At 36.0% G+C, this 12,778-nt stretch overlaps 2 non-coding genes across 2 annotated transcripts; both read right to left on the reverse strand.

The window, feature by feature from the left end:
• Positions 1 to 907: 907 nt before the first annotated feature.
• On the reverse strand, positions 908 to 980 carry TRNAA-AGC (transfer RNA alanine (anticodon AGC)). Its single transcript has one exon. It is a non-coding gene; the product is annotated as a tRNA-Ala (tRNA).
• Positions 981 to 2,519: 1,539 nt separating this feature from the next.
• Positions 2,520 to 2,592, reverse strand: TRNAA-AGC (transfer RNA alanine (anticodon AGC)). The gene has a single exon. It is a non-coding gene; the product is annotated as a tRNA-Ala (tRNA).
• Positions 2,593 to 12,778: the final 10,186 nt, after the last annotated feature.

The raw sequence follows: 12,778 nt of genomic DNA on the forward strand, positions 1-12,778 counted from the left end.
AATCCTGTTATTTCTTACTTTGCACAAGTTCATATTATAGTGTCCATTTGTAAGAAATGATCCAAGTTAGAAACTTTTAAGCAGTTTAAGTTCAGTTCTGCTGGTTCATCTTCCCTTACTGATAATATCCATTAGAAAGCACTTTCACGTGTCACTGTGGCGCAATTGCTTAATGCATTCAGTTGTTAATCAAAAGTTTGGTGGTTCAATCCCACCCAGGAACATGTTTAGTATTTGTTATTCTGTGGCAGGAGGATTCCATATTTGACAAAATTTACCAGCCATTTGTCTACATTTTACCTCAATACACAAACTTACATGGAAATTAACAGCTATGACTTTACTAACTCTAAATCCATGGCTTTCCAGCTAGTGTTAGATAATACTAGAAAGAACTTTACAAATTGAAAACAAGTGATAAGTCCTAAGAAGATATAGAGAATAAGCTAAAAATTCACATTGACTTTTAGCCAGAAGAATAAGAAAAATGTATTAATATATACCAGATACTGGGATCCACTGGGTTAATTCTGAGAAGTTGATTCAATTATTTACAACGGGGGTAAGTTAACCTTGCAACAGTATAGTAACACCAGTTACAGCAGTTGAAATTGGACCCCTAGCAACCCGATATCACTTTTTTATGCAGCATTATGGGGCTACAACAAATTGCTGCAAGTTTGGAGCTACCATACGTGTGGCTTATAGTCAGCTATTCACAGGAAATGTGGTGTATCAGCTCTTTGAATCAACCCCAAATTGTTTGCATGTAATTTTCAAGATAACTATATGTAACTCAGCATTCCCCTGGGGCATCAGAAGAAAATAAAAACAGTGAAGAATTTTGGTCAGGAATGTTATTCTTCACATGATATATTGCAGCAAATTTTGGTTCCAAAATCTTATCTGGAGAATGCGGGCATCGATCCCGCTACCTCTCGCATGCTAAGCGAGCGCTCTACCATTTGAGCTAATTTCCCTTTGATGTTAAAACCATTTACACCACTTACACCAGGAGGACTGGATTACATTTAGAGATAACATCTCAAAAACATCCATTAGCCTCAAGTTTAGTGAAATCCCATTATCGTTGGTATTTAGTACCTTAATGATTTCATAAAATGTTTCCTTCTTTATCACCATTGTGTTGGAGACTTTGTGGGGCTGAGGAAACTGTCCCACATCTGGTGGTACTGTCACAACTTACTTCCATTGTGAACAGAGATACATTGTCTTTCTTTCCTTCTCATAGGAATTTTAATGCCCAACTCCCTGTCATATTCCCTTTTATCTCATTATATTTCTGACATTCCTAAGTCTACCCACAAATTTATAACGCATATTTTGAGTGCTACCAAGTGCCATATAGCTTTATATTGAAAAAACTCAGTTCCACCATTCTCTATCTTTATTAAAAATACAATTTGGCACATCTATCATTGTGAATACATAACTTGAATTTTTCATAACACTGCAAATAAGTTCTCATATTCTTGGATCCTTGGACTAACTGAAATCCCCCTATTTCAACCCTTTTATAACTGGATTGATTCGCCCCCATCATGACTAAGATATTTTCACACCCTGACAAAATTCTCAATTCACAGGGTATAATCCTGTTTTTTTTTACTTTGCACAAGTTCATATTATAGTGTCCATTTGTAAGAAATGATCCAAGTTAGAAACTTTTAAGCAGTTTAAGTTCAGTTCTGCTGGTTCATCTTCCCTTACTGATAATATCCATTAGAAAGCACTTTCACGTGTCTCTGTGGCGCAATTGCTTAACGCGTTCAGTTGTTAATCAAAAGTTTGGTGGTTCAAGCCCACCCAGGAACGTCTTTAGTATTTGTTATTCTGTGGCAGGAGGATTCTATATTTGACAAAATTTACCAGCCATTTGTCTACATTTTACCTCAATACACAAACTTACATGGAAATTAACAGCTATGACTTTACTAACTCTACATCCATGGCTTTCCAGCTAGTGTTAGATAAAACTAGAAAGAACTTTACAAATTGAAAACAAGTGATAAGTCCTAAGAAGATATAGATAATAAGCTAAAAATTCACATTGACTTTTAGCCAGAAGAATAAGAAAAATGTATTAATATATACCAGATACTGGGATCCACTGGGTTAATTCTGAGAAGTTGATTCAATTATTTACAACGGGGGTAAGTTAACCTTGCAACAGTATAGTAACACCAGTTACAGCAGTTGAAATTGGACCCCTAGCAACCCGATATCACTTTTTTATGCAGCATTATGGGGCTACAACAAATTGCTGCAAGTTTGGAGCTACCATACGTGTGGCTTATAGTCAGCTATTCACAGGAAATGTGGTGTATCAGCTCTTTGAATCAACCCCAAATTGTTTGCATGTAATTTTCAAGATAACTATATGTAACTCAGCATTCCCCTGGGGCATCAGAAGAAAATAAAAACAGTGAAGAATTTTGGTCAGGAATGTTATTCTTCACATGATATATTGCAGCAAATTTTGGTTCCAAAATCTTATCTGGAGAATGCGGGCATCGATCCCGCTACCTCTCGCATGCTAAGCGAGCGCTCTACCATTTGAGCTAATTCCCCTTTGATGTTAAAACCATTTACACCACATACACCAGTAGGACTGGATTACATTTAGAGATAACATCTCAAAAACATCCATTAGCCTCAAGTTTAGTGAAATCCCATTATCATTGGTATTTAGTACCTTAATGATTTCATAAAATGTTTCCTTCTTTATCACCATTGTGTTGGAGACTTTGTGGGGCTGAGGAAACTGTCCCACATCTGGTGGCACTATCACAACTTACTTCCATTGTGAACAGAGATACATTGTCTTTCTTTCCTTCTCATAGGAATTTTAATGCCCAACTCCCTGTCATATTCCCTTTTATCTCATTATATTTCTGACATTCCTAAGTCTACCCACAAATTTATAACGCATATTTTGAGTGCTACCAAGTGCCATATAGCTTTATATTGAAAAAACTCAGTTCCACCATTCTCTATCTTTATTAAAAATACAATTTGGCACATCTATCATTGTGAATACATAACTTGAATTTTTCATAACACTGCAAATAAGTTCTCATATTCTTGGATCCTTGGACTAACTGAAATCCCCCTATTTCAACCCTTTTATAACTGGATTGATTCGCCCCCATCATGACTAAGATATTTTCACACCCTGACAAAATTCTCAATTCACAGGGTATAATCCTGTTTTTTTTTACTTTGCACAAGTTCATATTATAGTGTCCATTTGTAAGAAATGATCCAAGTTAGAAACTTTTAAGCAGTTTAAGTTCAGTTCTGCTGGTTCATCTTCCCTTACTGATAATATCCATTAGAAAGCACTTTCACGTGTCTCTGTGGCGCAATTGCTTAATGCGTTCACTTGTTAATCAAAAGTTTGGTGGTTCAAGCCCACCCAGGAACGTCTTTAGTATTTGTTATTCTGTGGCAGGAGGATTCTATATTTGACAAAATTTACCAGCCATTTGTCTACATTTTACCTCAATACACAAACTTACATGGAAATTAACAGCTATGACTTTACTAACTCTACATCCATGGCTTTCCAGCTAGTGTTAGATAATACTAGAAAGAACTATACAAATTGAAAACAAGTGATCAGTCCTAAGAAGATATAGAGAATAAGCTAAAAATTCACGGTAACTTTTAGCCAGAAGAATAAGAAAAATTTATTAATATATTCCAGATACTGGGATCCACTGGGTTAATTCTGAGAAGTTGATTCAATTATTTACAAAGGGGGTAAGTTAACCTTGCAACAGTATAGTAACACCAGATACAGCAGTTCAAATTGGACCCCTAGCAACCCGATATCACTATTTTATGCAGCATTATGGGGCTACAACAAATTGCTGCAAGTTTGGAGCTACCATAAGTGTGGCTTATAGTCAGTTACTCACAGGAAATGTGGTGTATCAGCTCTTTGAGTCAACCCCAAATTGTTTGCATGTACTTTTTAAGACAACTATATGTAACTCAGCATTCCTCTGGGGCATCAGAAGAAAATAAAAACAGTGAAGAATTTTGGTCAGGAATGTTATTCTTCACTTGATATATCGCAGCACATTTTGGTTCCAAAATCTTATCTGGAGAATGCAGGCATCGATCCTGCTACCTCTTGCATGCTAAGCAAGCCCTCTACCGTTTGAGCTAATTCACCTTTGATGTTAAAACTGTTTACACCACTCACACCAACAGGACAGGATTACATTTAGAGATAACATCTCAAAAACATCCATTAGCCTCAAGTTTAGTGAAATCCCATTATCGTTGGTATTTAGTACCTTAATGATTTCATAAAATGTTTCCTTCTTTATCACCATTGTGTTGGAGACTTTGTGGGGCTGAGGAAACTGTCCCACATCTGGTGGCACTGTCCCAACTTACTTCCATTGTGGACAGAGTTACATTGTCTTACTTTCCTTCCCATAGGAATTTTAATGCCCAACTCCCTGTCATATTCCCTTTTATCTCATTATATTTCTGATATTCCTAAGTATACCCACAAATTTATAACACATAGTTTGAGTGCTACCAGATGCCATATAGCTTTATATTGAAAAATCTTAGTTCCACCATTCTCTATCTTTATTATAAATACAATTTGGCACATCTATTTTTGTGAATACATCACCAGAATTTTTCATAACACTGCAAATAAGTTCTCATATACTTGGATCCTTGGACTAACTGAAATCCCCCTATTTCAACCCTTTTATAATTGGATTGATTCGCCCCCATCATGACTAAGACATTTTCACACCCTGACAAAATTCTCAATTCACAGGGTATAATCCTGTTATTTCTTACTTTGCACAAGTTCATATTATAGTGTCCATTTGTAAGAAATGATCCAAGTTAGAAACTTTTAAGCAGTTTAAGTTCAGTTCTGCTGGTTCATCTTCCCTTACTGATAATATCCATTAGAAGGCATTTTCTTTTGTCTCTGTGGCACAATTGGTTAGCGCATTCTGCTGTTAACTGAAAGGTTGGTGGTTCAAGCCCACCCAGGGATGTGTTTAGTATTTGTTATTCTGTGGCAGGAGGATTCTGTAGTTGACAAAATTTACCAGGCATTTGTCTTCATTTTACATCAATACACAGACTTACATGGAAATTAACAGCTATGACTTTACTAACTCTACATCCATGGCTTTCCAGCTAGTGTTAGATAATACTAGAAAGAACTTTACAAATTGAAAACAAGTGATCAGTCCTAAGAAGATATAGAGAATAAGCTAAAAATTCACAGTGACTTTAAGCCAGAAGAATAAGAAAAATTTATTAATATATACCAGATACTGGGATCCACTGGGTTAATTCTGAGTAGTTGATTCAATTATTTACAAAGGGGGTAAGTTAACCTTGCAACAGTATAGTAACACCAGTTACATCAGTTGAAATTGGACCCCTAGCAACCCGATATCACTTTTTTATGCAGCATTATGGGGCTACAGCAAATTGCTGCAAGTTTGGAGCTACCATAAGTGTGGCTTAAAGTCAGTTACTCACAGGAAATGTGGTGTATCAGCTCTTTGAATCAACCCCAAATTGTTTGCATGTAATTTTCAAGACAACTATATGTAACTCAGCATTCCTCTGTGGCATCAGAAGAAAATAAAAACAGTGAAGAATTTTGGTCAGGAAGGTTATTCTTCACTTGATATATTGCAGCAAATTTTGGTTCCAAAATCTTATCTGGAGAATGCGGGCATCGATCTGGCTACCTCTTGCATGCTAAGCGAGCGCTCTACCATTTGAGCTAATTCCCATTTGATATTAAAATTATTTACACCACTCACACCAAGAGGACTGGATTACATTTAGAGATAACATCTCAAAAACATCCATTAGCCTCACGTTTAGTGAAATCCCATTATCGTTGGTATTTAGTACCTTAATGATTTCATAAAATGTTTCCTTCTTTATCACCATTGTGTTGGAGACTTTGTGGGGCTGAGGAATCTGTCCCACATCTGGTGGCACTGTCCCAACTTACTTGTATTGTGGACAGAGTTACATTGTCTTACTTTCCTTCTCATAGGAATTTTAATGCCCATCTCCCTGTCATATTCCCTTTTATCTCATTATATTTCTGATATTCCTAAGTATACCCACAAATTTATAACACATAGTTTGAGTGCTACCAAATGCCATATAGCTTTATATTGAAAAAAATAAGTTCCACCATTCTCTATCTTTATTATAAATACAATTTGGCACATCTATCATTGTGAATCATCAGCAGAATTTTTCATAACACTGTAAATAAGTTCTCATATACTTGGATCCTTGGACTAACTGAAATCCCCCTATTTCAACCCTTTTATAACTGGATTGATTCGCCCCCATCATGACTAAGACATTTTCACACCCTGACAAAATTCTCAATTCACAGGGTATAATCCTGTTATTTCTTACTTTGCACAAGTTCATATTATAGTGTCCATTTGTAAGAAATGATCCAAGTTAGAAACTTTTAAGCAGTTTAAGTTCAGTTCTGCTGGTTCATCTTCCCTTACTGATAATATCCATTAGAAAACACATTCATGTGTCTCTGTGGCACAATTGGTTAGCGCATTCAGCTGTTAACTGAAAGGTTGGTGGTTCAAGCCCACCCAGGGACGTGTTTAGTGTTTGTTATTCTGTGGCAGGAGGATTCTGCATTTGACATTCATTTTACCTCAATACACAAACTTACATGGAAATTAACAGCTATGACTTTACTAACTCTAAATCCATGGCTTTCCAGCTAGTGTTAGATAATACTAGAAAGAACTTTACAAATTGAAAACAAGTGATCAGTCCTAAGAAGATATAGAGAATAAGCTAAAAATTCTCAGTGACTTTTAGCAAGAAGAATAAGAAAAATGTATTAATATATACCAGATACTGGGATCCACTGGGTTTATTCTGAGAAGTTGATTCAATTATTTACAAAGGGGGTGAGTTAACCTTGCAACAGTATAGTAACACCAGTTACATCAGTTGAAATTGGACCCCTAGCAACCCGATATCACTTTTTTATGCAGCATTATGGGGCTACAGCAAATTGCTGCAAGTTTGGAGCTACCATAAGTGTGGCTTAAAGTCAGTTACTCACAGGAAATGTGGTGTATCAGCTCTTTGAATCAACCCCAAATTGTTTGCATGTAATTTTCAAGACAACTATATGTAACTCAGCATTCCTCTGTGGCATCAGAAGAAAATAAAAACAGTGAAGAATTTTGGTCAGGAATGTTATTCTACACTTGATATATTGCATCAAATTTTGCTTCCAAAATCTTATCTGCAGAATGCGGGCATCGATCTGGCTACCTCTTGCATGCTAAGCAAGCACTCTACCATTTGAGCTAATTCCCATTTGATGTTCAAATTATTTACACCACTCACACCAAGAGGACTGGATTACATTTAGAGATAACATCTCAAAAACATCCATTAGCCTCAAGTTTAGTGAAATCCCATTATCGTTGGTATTTAGTACCTTAATGATTTCATAAAATGTTTCCTTCCATTGTGTTGGAGACTTTGTGGGGCTGAGGAAACTGTCCCACATCTGGTGGCACTGTCACAACTTACTTCCATTGTGAACAGAGATACATTGTCTTACTTTCCTTCTCATAGGAATTTTAATGCCCAACTCCCTGTCATATTCCCTTTTATCTCATTATATTTCTGATATTCCTCAGTATACCCACAAATTTATAACGCATATTTTGAGTGCTACCAAATGCCATATAGCTTTATATTGAAAAACTCAGTTTCACCATTCTCTATCTTTATTATAAATACAATTTGGCACATCTATCATTGTGAATACATCACTAGAATTTTTTATAACACTGCAAATAAGTTCTCATATTCTTGGATCCTTGGACTAACTGAAATCCCCCTATTTCAACCCTTTTATAACTGGATTGATTTGCCCCCATCATGACTAAGATATTTTCACACCCTGACAAAATTCTCAATTCACAGGGTATAATCCTGTTATTTCTTACTTTGCACAAGTTCATATTATAGTGTCCATTTGTAAGAAATGATCCAAGTTAGAAACTTTTAAGCAGTTTAAGTTCAGTTCTGCTGGTTCATCTTCCCTTACTGATAATATCCATTAGAAGGCATTTTCTTTTGTCTCTGTGGCACAATTGGTTAGCGCATTCTGCTGTTAACTGAAAGGTTGGTGGTTCAAGCCCACCCAGGGATGTGTTTAGTATTTGTTATTCTGTGGCAGGAGGATTCTGTAGTTGACAAAATTTACCAGGCATTTGTCTTCATTTTACATCAATACACAGACTTACATGGAAATTAACAGCTATGACTTTACTAACTCTACATCCATGGCTTTCCAGCTAGTGTTAGATAATACTAGAAAGAACTTTACAAATTGAAAACAAGTGATCAGTCCTAAGAAGATATAGAGAATAAGCTAAAAATTCACAGTGACTTTAAGCCAGAAGAATAAGAAAAATTTATTAATATATACCAGATACTGGGATCCACTGGGTTAATTCTGAGAAGTTGATTCAATTATTTACAAAGGGGGTAAGTTAACCTTGCAACAGTATAGTAACACCAGTTACATCAGTTGAAATTGGACCCCTAGCAACCCGATATCACTTTTTTATGCAGCATTATGGGGCTACAGCAAATTGCTGCAAGTTTGGAGCTACCATAAGTGTGGCTTAAAGTCAGTTACTCACAGGAAATGTGGTGTATCAGCTCTTTGAATCAACCCCAAATTGTTTGCATGTAATTTTCAAGACAACTATATGTAACTCAGCATTCCTCTGTGGCATCAGAAGAAAATAAAAACAGCGAAGAATTTTGGTCAGGAAGGTTATTCTTCACTTGATATATTGCAGCAAATTTTGGTTCCAAAATCTTATCTGGAGAATGCGGGCATCGATCTGGCTACCTCTTGCATGCTAAGCGAGCGCTCTACCATTTGAGCTAATTCCCATTTGATATTAAAATTATTTACACCACTCACACCAAGAGGACTGGATTACATTTAGAGATAACATCTCAAAAACATCCATTAGCCTCACGTTTAGTGAAATCCCATTATCGTTGGTATTTAGTACCTTAATGATTTCATAAAATGTTTCCTTCTTTATCACCATTGTGTTGGAGACTTTGTGGGGCTGAGGAATCTGTCCCACATCTGGTGGCACTGTCCCAACTTACTTGTATTGTGGACAGAGTTACATTGTCTTACTTTCCTTCTCATAGGAATTTTAATGCCCATCTCCCTGTCATATTCCCTTTTATCTCATTATATTTCTGATATTCCTAAGTATACCCACAAATTTATAACACATAGTTTGAGTGCTACCAAATGCCATATAGCTTTATATTGAAAAAAATAAGTTCCACCATTCTCTATCTTTATTATAAATACAATTTGGCACATCTATCATTGTGAATCATCAGCAGAATTTTTCATAACACTGTAAATAAGTTCTCATATACTTGGATCCTTGGACTAACTGAAATCCCCCTATTTCAACCCTTTTATAACTGGATTGATTCGCCCCCATCATGACTAAGACATTTTCACACCCTGACAAAATTCTCAATTCACAGGGTATAATCCTGTTATTTCTTACTTTGCACAAGTTCATATTATAGTGTCCATTTGTAAGAAATGATCCAAGTTAGAAACTTTTAAGCAGTTTAAGTTCAGTTCTGCTGGTTCATCTTCCCTTACTGATAATATCCATTAGAAAACACATTCATGTGTCTCTGTGGCACAATTGGTTAGCGCATTCAGCTGTTAACTGAAAGGTTGGTGGTTCAAGCCCACCCAGGGACGTGTTTAGTGTTTGTTATTCTGTGGCAGGAGGATTCTGCATTTGACATTCATTTTACCTCAATACACAAACTTACATGGAAATTAACAGCTATGACTTTACTAACTCTAAATCCATGGCTTTCCAGCTAGTGTTAGATAATACTAGAAAGAACTTTACAAATTGAAAACAAGTGATCAGTCCTAAGAAGATATAGAGAATAAGCTAAAAATTCTCAGTGACTTTTAGCAAGAAGAATAAGAAAAATGTATTAATATATACCAGATACTGGGATCCACTGGGTTTATTCTGAGAAGTTGATTCAATTATTTACAAAGGGGGTGAGTTAACCTTGCAACAGTATAGTAACACCAGTTACATCAGTTGAAATTGGACCCCTAGCAACCCGATATCACTTTTTTATGCAGCATTATGGGGCTACAGCAAATTGCTGCAAGTTTGGAGCTACCATAAGTGTGGCTTAAAGTCAGTTACTCACAGGAAATGTGGTGTATCAGCTCTTTGAATCAACCCCAAATTGTTTGCATGTAATTTTCAAGACAACTATATGTAACTCAGCATTCCTCTGTGGCATCAGAAGAAAATAAAAACAGTGAAGAATTTTGGTCAGGAATGTTATTCTACACTTGATATATTGCATCAAATTTTGCTTCCAAAATCTTATCTGGAGAATGCGGGCATCGATCTGGCTACCTCTTGCATGCTAAGCAAGCACTCTACCATTTGAGCTAATTCCCATTTGATGTTCAAATTATTTACACCACTCACACCAAGAGGACTGGATTACATTTAGAGATAACATCTCAAAAACATCCATTAGCCTCAAGTTTAGTGAAATCCCATTATCGTTGGTATTTAGTACCTTAATGATTTCATAAAATGTTTCCTTCCATTGTGTTGGAGACTTTGTGGGGCTGAGGAAACTGTCCCACATCTGGTGGCACTGTCACAACTTACTTCCATTGTGAACAGAGATACATTGTCTTACTTTCCTTCTCATAGGAATTTTAATGCCCAACTCCCTGTCATATTCCCTTTTATCTCATTATATTTCTGATATTCCTCAGTATACCCACAAATTTATAACGCATATTTTGAGTGCTACCAAATGCCATATAGCTTTATATTGAAAAACTCAGTTTCACCATTCTCTATCTTTATTATAAATACAATTTGGCACATCTATCATTGTGAATACATCACTAGAATTTTTTATAACACTGCAAATAAGTTCTCATATTCTTGGATCCTTGGACTAACTGAAATCCCCCTATTTCAACCCTTTTATAACTGGATTGATTTGCCCCCATCATGACTAAGATATTTTCACACCCTGACAAAATTCTCAATTCACAGGGTATAATCCTGTTATTTCTTACTTTGCACAAGTTCATATTATAGTGTCCATTTGTAAGAAATGATCCAAGTTAGAAACTTTTAAGCAGTTTAAGTTCAGTTCTGCTGGTTCATCTTCGCTTACTGATAATATCCATTAGAAAGCATTTTCTTTTGTCTCTGTGGCACAATTGGTTAGCACATTCGGCTGTTAACTGAAAGGTTGGTGGTTCAAGCCCACCCAGGGACGTGTTTAGTGTTTGTTATTCTGTGGCAGGAGGATTCTGCATTTGACATTCATTTTACCTCAATACACAAACTTACATGGAAATTAACAGCTATGACTTTACTAACTCTAAATCCATGGCTTTCCAGCTAGTGTTAGATAATACTAGAAAGAACTTTACAAATTGAAAACAAGTGATCAGTCCTAAGAAGATATAGAGAATAAGCTAAAAATTCTCAGTGACTTTTAGCCAGAAGAATAAGAAAAATGTATTAATATATACCAGATACTGGGATCCACTGGGTTTATTCTGAGAAGTTGATTCAATTATTTACAAAGGGGGTGAGTTAACCTTGCAACAGTATAGTAACACCAGTTACATCAGTTGAAATTGGACCCCTAGCAACCCGATATCACTTTTTTATGCAGCATTATGGGGCTACAGCAAATTGCTGCAAGTTTGGAGCTACCATAAGTGTGGCTTAAAGTCAGTTACTCACAGGAAATGTGGTGTATCAGCTCTTTGAATCAACCCCAAATTGTTTGCATGTAATTTTCAAGACAACTATATGTAACTCAGCATTCCTCTGTGGCATCAGAAGAAAATAAAAACAGTGAAGAATTTTGGTCAGGAATGTTATTCTACACTTGATATATTGCATCAAATTTTGCTTCCAAAATCTTATCTGGAGAATGCGGGCATCGATCTGGCTACCTCTTGCATGCTAAGCAAGCACTCTACCATTTGAGCTAATTCCCATTTGATGTTCAAATTATTTACACCACTCACACCAAGAGGACTGGATTACATTTAGAGATAACATCTCAAAAACATCCATTAGCCTCAAGTTTAGTGAAATCCCATTATCGTTGGTATTTAGTACCTTAATGATTTCATAAAATGTTTCCTTCCATTGTGTTGGAGACTTTGTGGGGCTGAGGAAACTGTCCCACATCTGGTGGCACTGTCACAACTTACTTCCATTGTGAACAGAGATACATTGTCTTACTTTCCTTCTCATAGGAATTTTAATGCCCAACTCCCTGTCATATTCCCTTTTATCTCATTATATTTCTGATATTCCTCAGTATACCCACAAATTTATAACGCATATTTTGAGTGCTACCAAATGCCATATAGCTTTATATTGAAAAACTCAGTTTCACCATTCTCTATCTTTATTATAAATACAATTTGGCACATCTATCATTGTGAATACATCACTAGAATTTTTTATAACACTGCAAATAAGTTCTCATATTCTTGGATCCTTGGACTAACTGAAATCCCCCTATTTCAACCCTTTTATAACTGGATTGATTTGCCCCCATCATGACTAAGATATTTTCACAC

This window comes from Taudactylus pleione, unplaced genomic scaffold, assembly GCF_031769625.1.
Source record: "Taudactylus pleione unplaced genomic scaffold, aTauple2 ptg000174l, whole genome shotgun sequence".
Taxonomy (NCBI): domain Eukaryota; kingdom Metazoa; phylum Chordata; class Amphibia; order Anura; family Myobatrachidae; genus Taudactylus; species Taudactylus pleione.